The sequence below is a fragment of the Acomys minous genome, assembly GCF_964271855.1.
Source record: "Acomys minous genome assembly, contig: scaffold_23, whole genome shotgun sequence".
NCBI classification, from domain to species: Eukaryota; Metazoa; Chordata; class Mammalia; order Rodentia; family Muridae; genus Acomys; species Acomys minous.
This window is the reverse complement of record NW_028182182.1, coordinates 3,523,555-3,547,226: the sequence shown is the minus strand read 5'-3', so window position 1 is coordinate 3,547,226 and position 23,672 is coordinate 3,523,555.

Sequence of the window (23,672 nt, the reverse complement as noted above, 5' to 3'; positions counted from 1 at the left end):
CAGAAATAGTTTTTTGCCTAAAGAGACATACCTATTTGCGCAGTAGTACAGATTCTGAGTATGTAACTGGGCTGGATGAAATCAGCATTTCTCTTGCTTCCCTGTGCGTAGGGAAGCTCAGTTTTAGTCACAGTAGCTCCCACAAGTGTCTCCTCAGTGTGTTCCCATTTCTTTAGAAACAGTGTTTTTGCTGGGAGAAATGTGCATTACTGTGCGCTTTCACCGTTCAGCAAATACATGTGTAGAAGCACAGCGCTAGCTGAAACGACCGTTTCTCGACGTTTTCTAACTCAGGGAACAAGTTGCACACTTCTGAGATGCATTTGGGCAACTTTGTCAGACATGAGTTTTTTGCCTAAAGAGACATGCCTATTTGCGCAGTAGTACAAATTCTGAGTATGTAACTGGGCTTGATGAAATCAGCATTTCTCTTGCTTCCCTGTGCGTAGGGAAGCTCAGTTTTAGTCACAGTAGCTCCCACAAGTGTCTCCTCAGTGTGTTCCCATTTCCTTAGAAACAGTGTATTTGCTGGGAGAAAAGTTCATTACTCTGCGCTTTCACCGTTCAGCAAATACATGTGTAGAAGCACAGCGCTAGCAGAAACGAACGTTTCTCGACGTTTTCTAACTCAGGGACCAAGTTGCACACTTCTGACTTGCATTTGGGAAACTTTGTCAGAAATGAGTTTTTTGCCTACAGAGACATGCCTATTTGCGCAGTAGTACAGATTCTGAGTATGTAACTGGGCTTGATGAAATCAGCATTTCTCTTGCTTCCCTGTGCGTAGGGAAGCTCAGTTTTAGTCACAGTAGCTCCCACAAGTGTCTCCTCAGTGTGTTTCCAGATCCTTGGAAACAGTGTGTTTGCTGGGAGAAAAATGCATTACTGTGCGCTTTCACCATTCAGCAAATACATGTGTAGAAGCACAGCGCTAGCAGAAACGAAAGTTTCTCGACGTTTTCTAACTCAGGGAACAGGTTGCACACTTCTGAGATGCATTTGGGCAACTTTGTCAGAAATGAGTTTTTTGCCTACAGAGACATGCCTATTTACGCAGTAGTACAGATTCTGAGTATGTAACTGGGCTTGATGAAATCAGCATTTCTCTTGGTTCCCTGTGCGTAGGGAAGCTCAGTTTTAGTCACAGTAGTTCCCACAAGTGTCTCCTCAGTGTGTTCCCATTTCCTTAGAAACAGTGTATTTGCTGGGAGAAAAGTGCATTACTGTGCGCTTTCACCGTTCAGCAAATACATGTGTAGAAGCACAGCGTTAGCAGAAACGAACGTTTCTCGACTTTTTCTAACTCAGGGAAGAAGTTGCACACTTCTGAGATGCATTTGGGCAACTTTGTCAGAAATGAGTTTTTTGCCTAAAGAGACATACCTATTTGCGCAGTAGTACAGATTCTGAGTATGTAACTGGGCTGGATGAAATCAGCATTTCTCCTGCTTCCCTGTGCGTAGTGAAGCTCAGTTTTAGTCACAGTAGCTCCCACAAGTGTCTCCTCAGTGTGTTCCCATTTCTTTAGAAACAGTGTTTTTGCTGGGAGAAATGTGCATTACTGTGCGATTTCACCGTTCAGCAAATACATGTGTAGAAGCACAGCGCTAGCTGAAACGACCGTTTCTCGACGTTTTCTAACTCAGGGAACAAGTTGCACACTTCTGAGATGCATTTGGGCAACTTTGTCAGAAATGAGTTTTTTGCCTACAGAGACATGTCTATTCGCGCAGTAGTACAAATTCTGAGTATGTAACTGGGCTTGATGAAATCAGCATTTCTCTTGCTTCCCTGTGCGTAGGGAAGCTCAGTTTTAGTCACAGTAGCTCCCACAAGTGTCTCCTCAGTGTGTTCCCATTTCCTTAGAAACAGTGTATTTGCTGGGAGAAAAGTGCATTACTGTGCACTTTCACCGTTCAGCAAATACATGTGTTGAAGCACAGCGCTAGCAGAAACGACCGTTTCTCGACGTTTTCTAACTCAGGGAACAAGTTGCACACTTCTGAGATGCATTTGGGCAACTTTGTCAGAAATGAGTTTTTTGCCTAAAGAGACATGCCTATTTGCGCAGTAGTACAAATTCTGAGTATGTAACTGGGCTTGATGAAATCAGCATTTCTCTTGCTTCCCTGTGAGTAGGGAAGCTCAGTTTTAGTCACAGTAGCTCCCACAAGTGTCTCCTCAGTGTGTTCCCATTTCCTTAGAAACAGTGTATTTGCTGGGAGAAAAGTGCATTACTCTGCGCTTTCACCGTTCAGCAAATACATGTGTAGAAGCACAGCGCTAGCAGAAACGAACGTTTCTCGACGTTTTCTAACTCAGGGACCAAGTTGCACACTTCTGACTTGCATTTGGGCAACTTTGTCAGAAATGAGTTTTTTGCCTACAGAGACATGCCTATTTGCGCAGTAGTACAGATTCTGAGTAGGTAACTGGGCTTGATGAAATCAGCATTTCTCTTGCTTCCCTGTGCGTAGGGAAGCTCAGTTTTAGTCACAGTAGCTCCCACAAGTGTCTCCTCAGTGTATTCCCATTTCCATAGAAACAGTGTATTTGCTGGGAGAAAAGTGCATTACTGTGCGCTTTCACCATTCAGCAAATACATGTGTAGAAGCACTGCGCTAGCAGAAACGAACGTTTCTCGACGTTTTCTAACTCAGGGAACAGGTTGCACACTTCTGAGATGCATTTGGGCAACTTTGTCAGAAATGAGTTTTTTGCCTACAGAGACATGCCTATTTACGCAGTAGTACAGATTCTGAGTATGTAACTGGGCTTGATGAAATCAGCATTTCTCTTGCTTCCCTGTGCGTAGGGAAGCTCAGTTTTAGTCACAGTAGTTCCCACAAGTGTCTCCTCAGTGTGTTCCCATTTCCTTAGAAACAGTGTATTTGCTGGGAGAAAAGTGCATTACTGTGCGCGTTCACCGTTCAGCAAATACATGTGTAGAAGCACAGCGTTAGCAGAAACGAACGTTTCTCGACTTTTTCTAACTCAGGGAAGAAGTTGCACACTTCTGAGATGCATTTGGGCAACTTTGTCAGAAATGAGTTTTTTGCCTAAAGAGACATACCTATTTGCGCAGTAGTACAGATTCTGAGTATGTAACTGGGCTGGATGAAATCAGCATTTCTCCTGCTTCCCTGTGCGTAGGGAAGCTCAGTTTTAGTCACAGTAGCTCCCACAAGTGTCTCCTCAGTGTGTTCCCATTTCTTTAGAAACAGTGTTTTTGCTGGGAGAAATGTGCATTACTGTGCGCTTTCACCGTTCAGCAAATACATGTGTAGAAGCACAGCGCTAGCTGAAACGACCGTTTCTCGACGTTTTCTAACTCAGGGAACAAGTTGCACACTTCTGAGATGCATTTGGGCAACTTTGTCAGAAATGAGTTTTTTGCCTAAAGAGACATGCCTATTTGCGCAGTAGTACAGATTCTGAGTATGTAACTGGGCTTGATGAAATCAGCATTTCTCTTGCTTCCCTGTGCGTAGGGAAGCTCAGTTTTAGTCACAGTAGCTCCCACAAGTGTCTCCTCAGTGTGTTCCCAGTTCCTTAGAAACAGTGTATTTGCTGGGAGAAAAGTGCATTACTGTGCGCTTTCACCGTTCAGCAAATACATGTGTAGAAGCACAGCGCTAGCAGAAACAACCGTTTCTCGATGTTTTCTAACTCAGGGAACAAGTGGCACACTTCTGAGATGCATTTGGGCAACTTTGTCAGAAATGAGTTTTTTGCCTAAAGAGACATGCCTATTTGCGCAGTAGTACAGATTCTGAGTATGTAACTGGGCTTGATGAAATCAGCATTTCTCTTGCTTCCCTGTGCGTAGGGAAGCTCAGTTTTAGTCACAGTAGCTCCCACAAGTGTCTCCTCAGTGTGTTCCCAGTTCCATAGAAACAGTGTATTTGCTGGGAGAAAAGTGCATTACTGTGCACTTTCACCATTCAGCAAATACATGTGTAGAAGCACAGCGCTAGCAGAAACGACCGTTTCTCGACGTTTTCTAACTCAGGGAACAAGTTGCACACTTCTGAGATGCATTTGGGCAACTTTGTCAGAAATGAGTTTTTTTCCTAAAGAGACATGCCTTTTTCCGCAGTAGTACAGATTCTGAGTATGTAACTGGGCTTGATGAAATCAGCATTTCTCTTGCTTCCCTGTGCGTAGGGAAGCTCAGTGTTAGTTACTGTAGCTCCCACAAGTGTCTCCTCAGTGTGTTCCCATTTCCTTAGAAACAGTGTTTTTGCTGGGAGAAAAGTGCATTACTGTGCGCTTTCACCGTTCAGCAAATACATGTGTAGAAGCACAGCGCTAGCAGAAACGAACGTTTCTTGACGTTTTCTAACTCAGGGAACAAGTTGCACACTTCTGAGATGCATTTGGGCAACTTTGTCAGAAATGAGTTTTTTGCCTAAAGAGACATGCCTATTTGCGCAGTAGTACAGATTCTGAGTATGTAACTGGGCTTGATGAAATCAGCATTTCTCTTGCTTCCCTGTGCGTAGGGAAGCTCAGTTTTAGTCACAGTAGCTCCCACAAGTGTCTCCTCAGTGTGTTCCTATTTCCTTAGAAACAGTGTATTTGCTGGGAGAAAAGTGCATTACAGTGCGCTTTCACCGTTCAGCAAGTACATGTGTAGAAGCACAGCGCTAGCAGAAACGACCGTTTCTCCACGTTTTCTAACTCAGGGAACAAGTTGCACACTTCTGAGATGCATTTGGGCAACTTTGTCAGAAATGAGTTTTTTCCCTAAAGAGACATGCCTATTTGCGCAGTAGTACAGATTGTGAGTATGTAACTGGGCTTGATGAAATCAGCATTTCTTTTGCATCCCTGTGCGTAGGGAAGCTCAGTTTTAGTCACAGTAGCTCCCACAAGTGTCTCCTCAGTGTGTTCCCATTTCCTTAGAAACAGTGTATTTGCTGGGAGAAAAGTTCATTACTGTGCGCTTTCACCGTTCAGCAAATACATGCGTAGAAGCACAGCGCTAGCAGAAACGACCGTTTCTCGACGTTTTCTAACTCAGGGAACAAGTTGCACACTTCTGAGATGCATTTGGGCAACTTTGTCAGAAATGAGTTTTTTGCCTAAAGAGACATGCCTTTTTGCGCAGTAGTACAGATTCTGAGTATGTAACTGGGCTTGAGGAAATCAGCATTTCTCTTGCTTCCCTGTGCGTAGGGAAGCTCAGTGTTAGTTACTGTAGCTCCCACAAGTGTCTCCTCAGTGTGTTCCCATTTCCTTAGAAACAGTGTTTTTGCTGGGAGAAAAGTGCATTACTGTGCGCTTTCACCGTTCAGCAAATACATGTGTAGAAGCACAGCGCTAGCAGAAACGACCGTTTCTCCACGTTTTCTAACTCAGGGAACAAGTTGCACACTTCTGAGATGCATTTGGGCAACTTTGTCAGAAATGAGTTTTTTCCCTAAAGAGACATGCCTATTTGCGCAGTAGTACAGATTGTGAGTATGTAACTGGGCTTGATGAAATCAGCATTTCTTTTGCATCCCTGTGCGTAGGGAAGCTCAGTTTTAGTCACAGTAGCTCCCACAAGTGTCTCCTCAGTGTGTTCCCATTTCCTTAGAAACAGTGTATTTGCTGGGAGAAAAGTTCAGTACTGTGCGCTTTCACCGTTCAGCAAATACATGCGTAGAAGCACAGCGCTAGCAGAAACGACCGTTTCTCGACGTTTTCTAACTCAGGGAACAAGTTGCACACTTCTGAGATGCATTTGGGCAACTTTGTCAGAAATGAGTTTTTTGCCTAAAGAGACATGCCTATAATAGCAGTAGTACAGATTCTGAGTATGTAACTGGGCTTGATGAAATCAGCATTTCTCTTGCTTCCCTGTGCGTAGGGAAGCTCAGTTTTAGTCACAGTAGCTCGCACAAGTGTCTCCTCAGTGTGTTCCCATTTCCTTAGAAACAGAGTATTTGCTGGGAGAAAAGTGCATTACTGTGCGCTTTCACCGTACAGCAAGTACATGTGTAGAAGCACAGCGCTAGCAGAAACGAACGTTTCTCGATGTTTACTAACTCAGGGAACAAGTTGCACACTTCTGAGATGCATTTGGGCAACTTTGTCAGAAATGAGTTTTTTGCCTAAAGAGACATGCCTATTTGCGCAGTACTACAGATTCTGAGTATGTAACTGGGCTTGATGAAATCAGCATTTCTCTTGCTTCCCTGTGCGTAGGGAAGCTCAGTTTTAGTCACAGTAGCTCCCACAAGTGTCTCCTTAGTGTGTTCCCATTTCCTTAGAAACAGTGTATTTGCTGGGAGAAAAGTGCATTACTGTGCGCTTTCACCGTTCAGCAAACACATGTGTAGAAGCACAGCGCTAGCAGAAACGAACGTTTCTTGACGTTTTCTAACTCAGGGAACAAGTTGCACACTTCTGAGATGCATTTGGGCAACTTTGTCAGAAATGAGTTTTTTGCCTACAGAGACATGCCTATTTGCGCAGTAGTACAGATTCTGAGTATGTAACTGGGCTTGATGAAATCAGCATTTCTCTTGCTTCCCTGTGCGTAGGGAAGCTCAGTTTTAGTCACAGTCACTCCCACAGGTGTCTCCTCAGTGTGTTCCCATTTCCATAGAAACAGTGTATTTGCTGGGAGAAAAGTGCATTACTGTGTGCTTTCACCGTTCAGCAAATACATGTGTAGAAGCACAGCGCTAGCAGAAACGACCGTTTCTCGACGTTTTCTAACTCAGGGAACAAGTTGCACACTTCTGAGGTGCATTTGGGCAACTTTGTCAGAAATGAGTTTTTTTCCTAAAGAGACATGCCTATTTACGCAGTAGTACAGATTCTGAGTATGTAACTGGGCTTGATGAAATCAGCATTTCTCTTACTTCCCTGTGCGTAGGGAAGCTCAGTTTTAGTCACAGTAGCTCCCACAAGTGTCTCCTCAGTGTGTTCCCATTTCCTTAGAAACAGTATATTTGCTGGGAGAAAATTGCATTACTGTGCGCTTTCACCGTTCAGCAAATACATGTGTTGAATCACAGCGCTAGCAGAAACGAACGTTTCTCGACGTTTTCTAACTCAGAGAACAAGTTGCACACTTCTGAGATGCATTTGTGCAACTTTGTCAGAAATGAGTTTTTTGCCTAAAGAGACATGCCTATTTGCGCAGTAGTACAGATTCCGAGTATGTAACTGGGCTTGATGAAATCAGCATTTTTCTTGCTTCCTTGTGCGTAGGGAAGCTCAGTTTTAGGCACAGTAGCTCCCACAAGTGTCTCCTCAGTGTGTTCCCATTTCCTTAGAAACAGTGTATTTGCTGGGAGAAAAGTGCATTACTGTGCGCTTTCACCGTTCAGCAAACACATGTGTAGAAGCACAGCGCTAGCAGAAACGAACGTTTCTTGACGTTTTCTAACTCAGGGAACAAGTTGCACACTTCTGAGATGCATTTGGGCAACTTTGTCAGAAATGAGTTTTTTGCCTACAGAGACATGCCTATTTGCGCAGTAGTACAGATTCTGAGTATGTAACTGGGCTTGATGAAATCAGCATTTCTCTTGCTTCCCTGTGCGTAGGGAAGCTCAGTTTTAGTCACAGTCACTCCCACAGGTGTCTCCTCAGTGTGTTCCCATTTCCTTAGAAACAGTGTATTTGCTGGGAGAAAAGTGCATTACTGTGCGCTTTCACCGTTCAGCAAATACATGTGTAGAAGCACAGCGCTAGCAGAAACGAACGTTTCTCGACGGTTTCTAACTCAGGGAACAAGTTGCACACTTCTGAGATGCATTTGGGCAACTTTGTCAGAAATGAGTTTTGTGCCTAAAGAGACATGCCTATTTGCGCAGTAGTACAGATTCTGAGTATGTAACTGGGCTTGATGAAATCAGCATTTCTCTTGCTTCCCTGTGCGTAGGGAAGCTCAGTTTTAGTCACAGTAGCTCCCACAAGTGTCTCCTCAGTGTGTTCTCATTTCCTTAGAAACAGTGTATTTGCTGGGAGAAAAGTGCATTACTGTGCGCTTTCACCGTTCAGCAAATACATGTGTAGAAGCACAGCGCTAGCAGAAACGAACGTTTCTCGACGTTTTCTAACTCAGGGAACAAGTTGCACACTTCTGAGATGCATTTGGGCAACTTTGTGAGAAATGAGTTTTTTGCCTACAGAGACATGCCTATTTGCGCAGTAGAACAGATTCTGAGTATGTAACTCGGTTTGATGAAATCAGCATTTCTCTTGCTTCCCTGTGCGTAGGGAAGCTCAGTTTTAGTCACAGTAGCTCCCACAAGTGTCTCCTCAGTGTGTTCCCATTTCCTTAGAAACAGTGTATTTTCTGGGAGAAAAGTGCATTACTGTGCGCTTTCACCGTTCAGCAAATACATGTGTAGAAGCACAGCGCTAGCAGAAACGAACGTTTCTCGACGTTTTCTACCTCAGGGAACAAGTTGCACACTTCTGAGATGCATTTGGGCAACTTTGTCAGAAATGAGTTTTTTGCCTACAGAGACATGCCTATTTGCGCAGTAGTACAGATTCTGAGTATGTAACTGGGCTTGATGAAATCAGCATTTCTCTTGCTTCCCTGTGCGTAGGGAAGCTCAGTTTTAATCACAGTAGCTCCCACAAGTGTCTCCTCAGTGTGTTCCCATTTCCTTAGAAACAGTGTATTTGCTGGGAGAAAAGTGCATTACTGTGCGCTTTCACCGTTCAGCAAATACATGTGTAGAAGCACAACGCTAGCAGAAACGATCGTTCCTCCACGTTTTCTAACTCAGGGAACAAGTTGCACACTTCTGAGATGCATTTGGGCAACTTCGTCAGAAATGAGTTTTTTGCCTACAAAGACATGCCTATTTGCACAGTAGTACAGATTCTGAGTATGTAACTGGGCTGGATGAAATCAGCATTTTTTCTTGCTTCCCTGTGCGTAGGGAAGCTCAGTTTTAGTCACAGTAGCTCCCACAAGTGTCTCCTCAGTGTGTTCCCATTTCCTTAGAAACAGCTTATTTGCTGGGAGAAAATTGCATTAATGGGCGCTTTCACCGTTCAGCAAATACATGTGTAGAAGCACAGCACTAGCAGAAACGAACGTTTCTCGACGTTTTTTAACTCAGGGAACAAGTTGCACACTTCTGAGATGCATTTGGGCAACTTTGTCAGAAATTAGTTTTTTGCCTACAGAGACATGCCTATTTGCGCAGTAGTACAGATTCTGAGTATGTAACTGGGCTTGATGAAATCAGCATTTCTCTTGCTTCCCTGTGCGTAGGGAAGCTCAGTTTTAGTCACAGTAGCTCCCACAAGTGTCTCCTCAGTGTGTTCCCATTTCATTAGAAACAGTGTATTTGCTGGGAGAAAAGTGCATTAATGTGTGCTTTCACCGTTCAGCAAATACATGTGTAGAAGCACAGCGCTAGCAGAAACGAACGTTTCTCGACGTTTTCTAACTCAGGGAACAAGTTGCACACTTCTGGGATGCATTTGGGCAACTTTGTCAGAAATGAGTTTTTTGCCTACAGAGAAGTACAGATTCTGAGTATGTAACTGGGATTGATGAAATCAGCATTTCTTTTGCTTCCCTGTGCGTAGGGAAGCTCAGTTTTAGTCACAGTAGCTCCCACAAGTGTCTCCTCAGTGTGTTCCCATTTCCTTAGAAACAGTGTATTTGCTGGGAGAAAAGTGCATTACTGTGCGCTTTCACCTTTCAGCAAATACATGTGTAGAAGCACAGCGCTAGCAGAAACAAACGTTTCTCGACGTTTTCTAACTCAGGGAACAAGTTGCACACTTCTGAGATGCATTTGGGTAACTTTGTCAGAAATGAGTTTTTTGCCTACAGAGACATGCCTATTTGCGCAGTAGTACAGATCTGAGTATGTAACTGGGCTTGATGAAATCAGCATTTCTCTTGCTTCCCTGTGCGTAGGGAAGCTCAGTTTTAGTCACAGTAGCTCCCACAAGTGTCCCCTCAGTGTGTTCCTATTTCCGTAGAAACAGTATATTTGCTGGGAGAAAAGTGCATTACTGTGCGCTTTCACCGTTCAGCAAATACATGTGTAGAAGCACAGCGCTAGCGGATACGACCGTTTCTCGACGGTTTCTAACTCAGGGAACAAGTTGCACATTTCTGAGATGCATTTGGGCAACTTTGACAGAAATGAGTTTTTTGCCTACAGAGACATGCCTATTTGCACAGTAGTACAGATTCTGAGTATGTAACTGGGCTTGATGAAATCAGCATTTCTCTTGCTTCCCTGTGCGTAGGGAAGCTCAGTTTTAGTCACAGTAGCTCCCACAAGTGTCTCCTCAGTGTGTTCCCGTTTCCTTAGAAACAGTGTATTTGCTGGGAGAAAAGTGCATTACTGTGCTCTTTCACCGTTCAGCAAATACATGTGTAGAAGCACAGCGCTAGCAGAAACGACCGTTTCTCGACGTTTTCTAACTCAGGGAACAAGTTGCACACTTCTGAGATGCATTTGGGCAACTTTGTCAGAAATGAGTTTTTTGCCTACAGATTCATGCCTATTTGCGCAGTAGTACAGATTCTGAGTATGTAACTGGGCTTGATGAAATCAGCATTTCTCTTGCTTCCCTGTGCGTAGGGAAGCTCAGTTTTAGTCACAGTAGCTCCCACAAGTGTCTCCTCAGTGTGTTCCCATTTCCTTAGAAACAGTGTATTTGCTGGGAGAAAAGTGCATTACTGTGCGCTTTCACCGTTCAGCAAATACATGTGTAGAAGCACAGCGTTAGCAGATATGACCGTTTCTCGACGTTTTCTAACTCAGGGAACAAGTTGCACACTTCTGAGATGCATTTGGGCAACTTTGTCAGAAATGAGTTTTTTGCCTACAGAGACATGCCTATTTGCGCAGTAGTACAGATTCTGAGTATGTAACTGGGCTGGATGAAATCAGCATTTTTCTTGCTTCCCTGTGCGTAGGGAAGCTCAGTTTTAGTCACAGTAGCTCCCACAAGTGTCTCCTCACTGTGTTCCCATTTCCTTAGAAACAGTGTATTTGCTGGGAGAAAATTGCATTAATGGGCGCTTTCACCGTTCAGCAAATACATGTGTAGAAGCACAGCACTAGCAGAAACGAACGTTGCTCGACGTTTTCTAACTCAGGGAACAAGTTGCACACTTCTGGGATACATTTGGGCAACTTTGTCAGAAATGAGTTTTTTGCCTACAGAGAAGTACAGATTCTGAGTATGTAACTGGGCTTGATGAAATCAGCATTTCTCTTGCTTCCCTGTGCGTAGGGAAGCTCAGTTTTAGTCACAGTAGCTCCCACAAGTGTCTCCTCAGTGTGTTCCCATTTCCTTAGAAACAGTGTATTTGCTGGGAGAAAAGTGCATTACTGTGCGCTTTCACCTTTCAGCAAATACATGTGTAGAAGCACAGCGCTAGCAGAAACAAACGTTTCTCGACGTTTTCTAACTCAGGGAACAAGTGGCACACTTCTGATATGCATTTGGGCAACTTTGTCAGAAATGAGTTTTTTGCCTACAGATTCATGCCGATTTGCGCAGTAGTACAGATTCTGAGTATGTAACTGGGCTTGATGAAATCAGCATTTCTCTTGCTTCCCTGTGCGTAGGGAAGCTCAGTTTTAGTCACAGTAGCTCCCACAAGTGTCTCCTCAGTGTGTTCCCATTTCCTTAGAAACAGTGTATTTGCTGGGAGAAAAGTGCATTACTGTGCGCTTTCACCGTTCAGCAAATACATGTGTAGAAGCACAGCGTTAGCAGATATGACCGTTTCTCGACGTTTTCTAACTCAGGGAACAAGTTGCACACTTCTGAGATGCATTTGGGCAACTTTGTCAGAAATGAGTTTTTTGCCTACAGAGACATGCCTATTTGCGCAGTAGTACAGATTCAGAGTATGTAACTGGGCTTGATGAAATCGGCATTTCTCTTGCTTCCCTGGTCGTAGGGAAGCTCAGTTTTAGTCACAGTAGCTCCCAAAAGTGTCTCCTCAGTGTGTTCCCATTTCCTTAGAAACAGTGTATTTGCTGGGAGAAAAGTGCATTACTGTGTGCTTTCACCGTTCAGCAAATACATGTGTAGAAGCACAGCACTGGGGGAAACGACCGTTTCTCGACGTTTTCTAACTCAGGGAACAAGTTGCACACTTCTGAGATTCATTTGTGCAACTTTGTCAGAAATGAGTTTTTTGCCTACAGAGACATGCCTATTTGCGCAGTAGTAAAGATTCTGAGTATGTAACTGGGCTTGATGAAATCAGCATTTCCTTGCTTCCCTGTGCGTAGGGAAGCTCAGTTTTAATCACAGTAGCTCCCACAAGTGTCTCCTCAGTGTGTTCCCATTTCCTTAGAAACAGTGTATTTGCTGGGAGAAAAGTGCATTACTGTGCGCTTTCACCGTTCAGCAAATACATGTGTAGAAGCACAGCGCTAGCAGAAACGAACGTTTCTCGACGTTTTCTAACTCAGGGAACAAGTGGCACACTTCTGATATGCATTTGGGCAACTTTGTCAGAAATGAGTTTTTTGCCTACAGATTCATGCCTATTTGCGCAGTAGTACAGATTCTGAGTATGTAACTGGGCTTGATGAAATCAGCATTTCTCTTGCTTCCCTGTGCGTAGGGAAGCTCAGTTTTAGTCACAGTAGCTCCCACAAGTGTCTCCTCAGTGTGTTCCCATTTCCTTAGAAACAGTGTATTTGCTGGGAGAAAAGTGCATTACTGTGCGCTTTCACCGTTCAGCAAATACATGTGTAGAAGCACAGCGTTAGCAGATATGACCGTTTCTCGACGTTTTCTAACTCAGGGAACAAGTTGCACACTTCTGAGATGCATTTGGGCAACTTTGTCAGAAATGAGTTTTTTGCCTACAGAGACATGCCTATTTGCGCAGTAGTACAGATTCAGAGTATGTAACTGGGCTTGATGAAATCGGCATTTCTCTTGCTTCCCTGGTCGTAGGGAAGCTCAGTTTTAGTCACAGTAGCTCCCAAAAGTGTCTCCTCAGTGTGTTCCCATTTCCTTAGAAACAGTGTATTTGCTGGGAGAAAAGTGCATTACTGTGTGCTTTCACCGTTCAGCAAATACATGTGTAGAAGCACAGCACTGGGGGAAACGACCGTTTCTCGACGTTTTCTAACTCAGGGAACAAGTTGCACACTTCTGAGATTCATTTGGGCAACTTTGTCAGAAATGAGTTTTTTGCCTACAGAGACATGCCTATTTGCGCAGTAGTAAAGATTCTGAGTATGTAACTGGGCTTGATGAAATCAGCATTTCCTTGCTTCCCTGTGCGTAGGGAAGCTCAGTTTTAATCACAGTAGCTCCCACAAGTGTCTCCTCAGTGTGTTCCCATTTCCTTAGAAACAGTGTATTTGCTGGGAGAAAAGTGCATTACTGTGCGCTTTCACCGTTCAGCAAATACATGTGTAGAAGCACAGCGCTAGCAGAAACGAACGTTTCTCGACGTTTTCTAACTCAGGGAACAAGTGGCACACTTCTGATATGCATTTGGGCAACTTTGTCAGAAATGAGTTTTTTGCCTACAGATTCATGCCTATTTGCGCAGTAGTACAGATTCTGAGTATGTAACTGGGCTTGATGAAATCAGCATTTCTCTTGCTTCCCTGTGCGTAGGGAAGCTCAGTTTTAGTCACAGTAGCTCCCACAAGTGTCTCCTCAGTGTGTTCCCATTTCCTTAGAAACAGTGTATTTGCTGGGAGAAAAGTGCATTACTGTGCGCTTTCACCGTTCAGCAAATACATGTGTAGAAGCACAGCGTTAGCAGATATGACCGTTTCTCGACGTTTTCTAACTCAGGGAACAAGTTGCACACTTCTGAGATTCATTTGGGCAACTTTGTCAGAAATGAGTTTTTTGCCTACAGAGACATGCCTATTTGCGCAGTAGTAAAGATTCTGAGTATGTAACTGGGCTTGATGAAATCAGCATTTCCTTGCTTCCCTGTGCGTAGGGAAGCTCAGTTTTAATCACAGTAGCTCCCACAAGTGTCTCCTCAGTGTGTTCCCATTTCCTTAGAAACAGTGTATTTGCTGGGAGAAAAGTGCATTACTGTGCGCTTTCACCGTTCAGCAAATACATGTGTAGAAGCACAGCGCTAGCAGAAACGAACGTTTCTCGACGTTTTCTAACTCAGGGAACAAGTTGCACACTTCTGAGATGCATTTGGGCAACTTTGTCAGAAATGAGTTTTTTGCCTACAGAGACATGCCTATTTGGCAGTAGTACAGATTCTGAGTATGCAACTGGGCTGGATGAAATCAGCATTTCTCTTGCTTCCCTGTGCATAGGGAAGCTCAGTTTTAGTCACAGTAGCTCCCACAAGTGTCTCCTCAGTGTGTTCCCATTTCCTTAGAAACAGTGTATTTGCTGGGAGAAAAGTGCATTAGTGTGCGCTTTCACCGTTCAGCAAATACATGTGTAGAAGCACAGCGCTAGCAGAAACGAACGTTTCTCCACGTTTTCTAACTCAGGGAACAAGTTGTACACTTCTGGGATGCATTTGGGCAACTTTGTCAGAAATGAGTTTTTTGCCTACAGAGACATGCCTATTTGCGCAGTAGTACAGATTCAGAGTATGTAACTGGGCTTGATGAAATCAGCATTTCTCTTGCTTCCCTGGTCGTAGGGAAGCTCAGTTTTAGTCACAGTAGCTCCCAAAAGTGTCTCCTCAGTGTGTTCCCATTTCCTTAGAAACAGTGTATTTGCTGGGAGAAAAGTGCATTACTGTGTGCTTTCACCGTTCAGCAAATACATGTGTAGAAGCACAGCACTGGGGGAAACGACCGTTTCTCGACGTTTTCTAACTCAGGGAACAAGTTGCACACTTCTGAGATTCATTTGGGCAACTTTGTCAGAAATGAGTTTTTTGCCTACAGAGACATGCCTATTTGCGCAGTAGTACAGATTCTGAGTATGTAACTGGGCTTGATGAAATCAGCATTTCTCTTGCTTCCCTGTGCGTGGGAAGCTCAGTTTTAATCACAGTAGCTCCCACAAGTGTCTCCTCAGTGTGTTCCCATTTCCTTAGAAACAGTGTATTTGCTGGGAGAAAAGTGCATTACTGTGCGCTTTCACCGTTCAGCAAATACATGTGTAGAAGCACAGCGCTAGCAGAAACGAACGTTTCTCGACGTTTTCTAACTCAGGGAACAAGTTGCACACTTCTGAGATGCATTTGGGCAACTTTGTCAGAAATGAGTTTTTTGCCTACAGAGACATGCCTATTTGGCAGTAGTACAGATTCTGAGTATGCAACTGGGATGGATGAAATCAGCATTTCTCTTGCTTCCCTGTGCGTAGGGAAGCTCAGTTTTAGTCACAGTAGCTCCCACAAGTGTCTCCTCAGTGTGTTCCCATTTCCTTAGAAACAGTGTATTTGCAGGGAGAAAAGTGCATTACTGTGCGCTTTCACCGTTCAGCAAATACATGTGTAGAAGCACAGAGCTAGCAGAAACGACCGTTTCTCGACGTTTTCTAACTCAGGGAACAAGTTGCACACTACTGAGATTCATTTGGGCAACTTTGTCAGAAATGAGTTTTTTGCCTACAGAGACATGCCTATTTGCGCAGTAGTACAGATTCTGAGTATGTAACTGGGCTTGATGAAATCAGCATTTCTCTTGCTTCCCTGTGCGTAGGGAAGCTCAGTTTTAATCAAAGTAGCTCACACAAGTTTCTCCTCAGTGTGTTCCCATTTCCTTAGAAACAGTGTATTTGCTGGGAGAAAAGTGCATTACTGTGCGCTTTCACCGTTCAGCAAATACATGTGTAGAAGCACAGCGCTAGCAGAAACGAACGTTTCTCGACGTTTTCTAACTAAGGGAACAAGTTGCACACTTCTGAGATGCATTTGGGCAACTTTGTCAGAAATGAGTTTTTTTCCTACAGAGACATGCCTATATGCGCAGTAGTACAGATTCTGAGTATGTAACTGGGCTGGATGAAATCAGCATTTCTCTTGCTTCCCTGTGCGTAGGGAAGCTCAGTTTTAGTCACAGTAGCTCCCACAAGTGTCTCCTCAGTGTGTTCCCATTTCCTTAGAAACAGTGTATTTGCTGGGAGAAAAGTGCATTAGTGTGCGCTTTCACCGTTCAGCAAATACATGTGTAGAAGCACAGCGCTAGCAGAAATGAACGTTTCTCCACGTTTTCTAACTCAGGGAACAAGTTGCACACTTCTGAGATGCATTTGGGCAACTTTGTCAGTAATGAATTTTTTGCCTACAGAGACATGCCTATTTGCACAGTAGTACAGATTCTGAGTATGTAACTGGGCTGGATGAAATCAGCATTTTTCTTGCTTCCCTGTGCGTAGGGAAGCTCAGTTTTAGTCACAGTAGCTCCCACAAGTGTCTCCTCAGTGTGTTCCCATTTCCTTAGAAACAGTGTATTTGCTGGGAGAAAAGTGCATTACTGTGCGCTTTCACCGTTCAGCAAATACATGTGTAGAAGCACAGCGCTAGCAGAAACAAACGTTTCTCGACGTTTTCTAACTCAGGGAACAAGTTGCACACTTCTGAGATGCATTTGGGCAACTTTGTCAGAAATGAGTTTTTTGCCTACAGAGACATGCCTATTTGCGCAGTAGTAGAGATTCTGAGTATGTAACTGGGCTTGATGAAATCAGCATTTCTCTTGCTTCCCTGTGCGTAGGGAAGCACAGTTTTAGTCACAGTAGCTCCCACAAGTGTCTCCTCAGTGTGTTCCCATTTCCTTAGAAACAGTGTATTTGCTGGGAGAAAAGTGCATTACTGTGCGCTTTCACCGTTCAGCAAATACATGTGTAGAAGCACAGTGCTAGCAGAAACGAACGTTTCTCGACGTTTTCTAACTCAGGGAACAAGTTGCACACTTCTGAGATGCATTTGGGCATATTTGTCAGAAATGAGTTTTTTGTCTACAGAGACATGCCTATTTGCGCAGTAGTACAGATTCTGAGTATGTAACTGGGCTTGATGAAATCAGCATTTCTCTTGCTTCCCTGTGCGTAGGGAAGCTCAGTTTTAGTCACAGTAGCTCCCACAAGTGTCTCCTCAGTGTGTTCCCATTTCCTTAGAAACAGTGTATTTGCTGGGAGAAAAGTGCATTACTGTGCGCTTTCACCGTTCAGCAAATACATGTGTAGAAGCACAGCGCTAGCAGAAACAAACGTTTCTCGACGTTTTCTAACTCAGGGAACAAGTTGCACACTTCTGAGATGCATTTGGGCAACTTTGTCAGAAATGAGTTTTTCGCCTACAGAGACATGCCTATTTGCGCAGTAGTACAGATTCTGAGTATGTAACTGGGCTTGATGAAATCAGCATTTCTCTTGCTTCCCTGTGCGTAGGGAAGCTCAGTTTTAGTCACAGTAGCTCACACAAGTGTCTCCTCAGTGTGTTCCCATTTCCTTAGAAACAGTGTATTTGCTGGGAGAAAAGTGCATTACTGTGCGCTTTCACCGTTCAGCAAATACATGTGTAGAAGCACAGCGCTAGCAGAAAGGAACGTTTCTCGACGTTTTCTAACTAAGGGAACAAGTTGCACACTTCTGAGATGCATTTGGGCAACTTTGTCAGAAATGAGTTTTTTTCCTACAGAGACATGCCTATTTGCGCAGTAGTACAGATTCTGAGTATGTAACTGGGCTTGATGAAATCAGCATTTCTCTTGCTTCCCTGTGCGTAGGGAAGCTCAGTTTTAGTCACAGTAGCTCCCACAAGTGTCTCCTCACTGTGTTCCCATTTCCTTAGAAACAGTGTATTTGCTGGGAGAAAAGTGCATTAGTGTGCGCTTTCACCGTTCAGCAAATACATGTGTAGAAGCACAGCGCTAGCAGAAATGAACGTTTCTCCACGTATTCTAACTCAGGGAACAAGTTGCACACTTCTGAGATGCATTTGGGCAACTTTGTCAGTAATGAATTTTTTGCCTACAGAGACATGCCTATTTGCACAGTAGTACAGATTCTGAGTATGTAACTGGGCTGGATGAAATCAGCATTTTTCTTGCTTCCCTGTGCGTACGGAAGCTCAGTTTTAGTCACAGTAGCTCCCACAAGTGTCTCCTCAGTGTGTTCCCATTTCCTTAGAAACAGTGTATTTGCTGGGAGAAAAGTGCATTACTGTGCGCTTTCACCGTTCAGCAAATACATGTGTAGAAGCACAGCGCTAGCAGAAACAAACGTTTCTCGACGTTTTCTAACTCAGGGAACAAGTTGCACACTTCTGAGATGCATTTGGGCAACTTTGTCAGAAATGAGTTTTTTGCCTACAGAGACATGCCTATTTGCGCAGTAGTACAGATTCTGAGTATGTAACTGGGCTTGATGAAATCAGCATTTCTCTTGCTTCCCTGTGCGTAGCGAAGCTCAGTTTTAGTCACAGTAGCTCCCACAAGTGTCTCCTCAGTGTGTTCCCAGTTCCATAGAAACAGTGTATTTGCTGGTAGAAAAGTGCATTACTGTGCGCTTTCATCGTTCAGCAAATACATGTGTAGAAGCACAGCGCTAGCAGATACGACCGTTTCTCGACATTTTCTAACTCAGGGTTAGAAGATATGACCGTTTCTCGACGTTTTCTAATTCAGGGAACAAGTTGCACACTTCTGAGATGCATTTGGGCAACTTTGTCAGAAATGAGTTTTTTGCCTACAGAGACATGCCTATTTGCGCAGTAGTACAGATTCTGAGTATGTAACTGGGCTTGATGAAATCAGCATTTCTCTTGCATCCCTGTGCGTAGGGAAGCTCAGTTTTAGTCACAGTAGCTCCCACAAGTGTCTCCTCAGTGTGTTCCCATTTCCTTAGAAACAGTGTATTTGCTGGGAGAAAAGTGCATTACTGTGCGCTTTCACCGTTCAGCAAATACATGTGTAGAAGCACAGCGTTAGCAGATATGACCGTTTCTCGACATTTTCTAACTCAGGGTACAAGTTGCACACTTCTGAGATGCATTTGGGCAACTTTTTCAGAAATGAGTTTTTTGCCTACAGAGATATGCCTGTTTGCACAGTAGTACAGATTCTGAGTATGTAACTAGGCTTGATGAAATCAGCATTTCTCTTGCTTCCCTGTGCGTAGGGAAGCTCAGTTTTAGTCACAGTAGGTCCCACAAGTGTCTCCTCAGTGTGTTCCCAGTTCCTTAGAAACAGTGTATTTGCTGGGAGAAAAGTGCATTACTGTGCGCTTTCACCGTTCAGCAAATACATGTGTAGAAGCACAGCGCTAGCAGAAACGAACGTTTCTCGAGGTTTTCTAACTCAGGGAACAAGTTGCACACTTCTGAGATGAATTTGGGCAACTTTGTCAGAAATGAGTTTTTTGCCTACAGATTCATGCCTATTTGCGTAGTAGTACAGATTCTGAGTATGTAACTGGGCTTGATGAAATCAGCATTTCTCTTGCTTCCCTGTGCGTAGGGAAGCTCAGTTTTAGTCACAGTAGCTCCCACAAGTGTCTGCTCAGTGTGTTCCCATTTCCTTAGAAACAGTGTATTTGCTGGGAAAAAAGTGCACTACTGTGCGCTTTCACCGTTCAGCAAATACATGTGTAGAAGAACAGCGTTAGCAGATATGACCGTTTCTCGACGTTTTCTAACTCAGGGAACAAGTTGCACACTTCTGAGATGCATTTGGGCAACTTTGTCAGAAATGAGTTTTTTGCCTACAGAGATATGCCTATTTGCGCAGTAGTACAGATTCTGAGTATGTAACTGGGCTTGATGAAATCAGCATTTCTCTTGCTTCCCTGTGCGTAGGGAACCTCAGTTTTAGTCACAGTAGGTCCCACAAGTGTCTCCTCAGTGTGTTCCCAGTTCCTTAGAAACAGTGTATTTGCTGGGAGAAAAGTGCATTACTGTGCGCTTTCACCGTTCAGCAAATACATGTGTAGAAGCACAGCGCTAGCAGAAACGAACGTTTCTCGAGGTTTTCTAACTCAGGGAACAAGTTGCACACTTCTGAGATGAATTTGGGCAACTTTGTCAGAAATGAGTTTTTTGCCTACAGATTCATGCCTATTTGCGCAGTAGTACAGATTCTGAGTATGTAACTGGGCTTGATGAAATCAGCATTTCTCTTGCTTCCCTGTGCGTAGGGAAGCTCAGTTTTAGTCACAGTAGCTCCCACAAGTGTCTCCTCAGTGTGTTCCCATTTCCTTAGCAACAGTGTATTTGCTGGGAGAAAAGTGCATTACTGTGCGCTTTCACCGTTCAGCAAATACATGTGTAGAAGCACAGCGTTAGCAGATATGACCGTTTCTCGACATTTTCTAACTCAGGGTACAAGTTGCACACTTCTGAGATGCATTTGGGCAACTTTTTCAGAAATGGGTTTTTTGCCTACAGAGATATGCCTGTTTGCACAGTAGTACAGATTCTGAGTATGTAACTAGGCTTGATGAAATCAGCATTTCTCTTGCTTCCCTGTGCGTAGGGAAGCTCAGTTTTAGTCACAGTAGGTCCCACAAGTGTCTCCTCAGTGTGTTCCCAGTTCCTTAGAAACAGTGTATTTGCTGGGAGAAAAGTGCATTACTGTGCGCTTTCACTGTTCAGCAAATACATGTGTAGAAGCACAGCGCTAGCTGAAACGACCGTTTCTCGACGTTTTCTAACTCAGGGAACAAGTTGCACACTTCTGAGATGCATTTGGGCAACTTTGTCAGAAATGAGTTTTTTGCCTACAGAGACATGCCTATTTGCGCAGTAGTACAGATTCTGAGTATGTAACTGGGCTTGATGAAATCAGCATTTCTCTTGCTTCCCTGTGCGTAGGGAAGCTCAGTTTTAGTCACAGTAGCTCCCACAAGTGTCTCCTCAGTGTGTTCCCATTTCCTTAGAAACAGTGTATTTGCTGGGAGAAAAGTGCATTACTGTGCGCTTTCACCGTTCAGCAAATACATGTGTAGAAGCACAGCGCTAGCAGAAACGAACGTTTCTCGACGTTTTCTAACTCAGGGAACAAGTTGCACACTTCTGAGATGCATTTGGGCAACTTTGTCAGAAATGAGTTTTTTGCCTACAGAGACATGCCTATTTGCGCAGTAGTACAGATTCTGAGTATGTAACTGGGCTTGATGAAATCAGCATTTCTCTTGTTTCCCTGTGCATAGGGAAGCTCAGTTTAGTCACAGTAGCTTCCACAAGTGTCTCCTCAGTGTGTTCCCATTTCCTTAGAAACAGTGTATTTGCTGGGAGAAAAGTGCATCACTTTGTGCTTTCACCGTTCAGCAAGTACATGTGTAGAAGCACAGCGCTAGCAGAAACGAACGTTTCTCGACGTTTTCTAACTCAGGGAACAAGTTGCACACTTCTGACATGCATTTGGGCAACTTTGTCAGAAATGAGTTTTTTGCCTACAGAGACATGCCTATTTGCGCAGTAGTACAGATTCTGAGTATGTAACTGGGCTTGATGAAATCAGCATTTTTCTTGCTTCCCTGTGCATAGGGAAGCTCAGTTTTAGTCCCAGTAGCTCCCACAAGTGTCTCCTCAGTGTGTTCCACTTTCCTTAGAAACAGTGTATTTGCTGGGAGAAAAGTGCATTACTGTGCGCTTTCACCGTTCAGCAAATACATGTGTAGAAGCACAGCGCTAGCAGAAACGAACGTTTCTCGAAGTTTTCTCAATCAGGGAACAAGTTGCACACTTCTGAGATGCATTTGGGCAACTTTGTCAGAAATGAGTTTTTTGCCTACAGAGACATGCCTATTTGCGCAGTAGTACAGATTCTGAATATGTAACTGTGCTTGATGAAATCAGCATTTCTCTTGCTTCCCTGTGCGTAGGGAAGCTCAGTTTTAGTCACAGTAGCTCCCACAAGTGTCTCCTCAGTGTGTTCCCATTTCCTTAGAAACAGTGTATTTGCTGGGAGAAAAGTGCATCACTTTGTGCTTTCACTGTTCAGCAAATACATGTGTAGAAGCACAGCGCTAGCAGAAACGACCGTTTCTCGACATTTTCTAACTCAGGGAACAAGTTGTACACTTCTGGGATGCATTTGGGCAACGTTGTCAGAAATGAGTTTTTTGCCTACAGAGACATGCCTATTTGCGCAGTAGTACAGATTCTGAGTATGTAACTGGGCTTGATGAAATCAGCATTTCTCTTGCTTCCCTGTGCGTAGGGAAGCTCAGTTTTAGTCACAGTAGCTCCCACAAGTGTCTCCTCAGTGTGTTCCCATTTCCTTAGAAACAGTGTTTTTGCTGGGAGAAAAGTGCATTACTGTGCGCTTTCACCGTTCAGCAAATACATGTGTAGAAGCACAGCGTTAGCAGATATGACCGTTTCTCGACGTTTTCTAACTCAGGGAACAAGTTGCACACTTCTGAGATGCATTTGGGCAACTTTGTCAGAAATGAGTTTTTTGCCTACAGAGACATGCCTATTTGCGCAGTAGTACAGATTCTGAGTATGTAACTGGGCTTGATGAAATCATCATTTCTCTTGCTTCCCTGTGCGTAGGGAAGCTCAGTTTTAGTCACAGTAGCTCCCACAAGTGTCTCCTCAGTGTGTTCCCAGTTCCTTAGAAACAGTGTATTTGCTGGGAGAAAAGTGCATTACTGTGCGCTTTCACCGTTCAGAAAATACATGTGTAGAAGCACAGCGCTAGCTGAAACGACCGTTTCTCGACGTTTTCTAACTCAGGGAACAAGTTGCACACTTCTGAGATGCATTTGGGCAACTTTGTCAGAAATGAGTTTTTTGCCTACAGAGACATGCCTATTTGCGCAGTAGTACAGATTCTGAGTATGTAACTGGGCTTGATGAAATCAGCATTTCTCTTGCTTCCCTGTGCGTAGGGAAGCTCAGTTTTAGTCACAGTAGCTCCCACAAGTGTCTCCTCAGTGTGTTCCCATTTCCTTAGAAACAGTGTATTTGCTGGGAGAAAAGTGCATTACTGTGCGCTTTCACCGTTCAGCAAATACATGTGTAGAAGCACAGCGCTAGCAGAAACGAACGTTTCTCGACGTTTTCTAACTCAGGGAACAAGTTGCACACTTCTGAGATGCATTTGGGCAACTTTGTCAGAAATGAGTTTTTTGCCTACAGAGACATGCCTATTTGCGCAGTAGTACAGATTCTGAGTATGTAACTGGGCTTGATGAAATCAGCATTTCTCTTGGTTCCCTGTGCATAGGGAAGCTCAGTTTAGTCACAGTAGCTCCCACAAGTGTCTCCTCAGTGTGTTCCCATTTCCTTAGAAACAGTGTATTTGCTGGGAGAAAAGTGCATCACTTTGTGCTTTCACCGTTCAGCAAGTACATGTGTAGAAGCACAGCGCTAGCAGAAACGAATGTTTCTCGACGTTTTCTAACTCAGGGAACAAGTTGCACACTTCTGACATGCATTTGGGCAACTTTGTCAGAAATGAGTTTTTTGCCTACAGAGACATGCCTATTTGCGCAGTAGTACAGATTCTGAGTATGTAACTGGGCTTGATGAAATCAGCATTTTTCTTGCTTCCCTGTGCATAGGGAAGCTCAGTTTTAGTCCCAGTAGCTCCCACAAGTGTCTCCTCAGTGTGTTCCACTTTCCTTAGAAACAGTGTATTTGCTGGGAGAAAAGTGCATTACTGTGCGCTTTCACCGTTCAGCAAATACATGTGTAGAAGCACAGCGCTAGCAGAAACGAACGTTTCTCGACGTTTTCTCAATCAGGGAACAAGTTGCACACTTCTGAGATGCATTTGGGCAACTTTGTCAGAAATGAGTTTTTT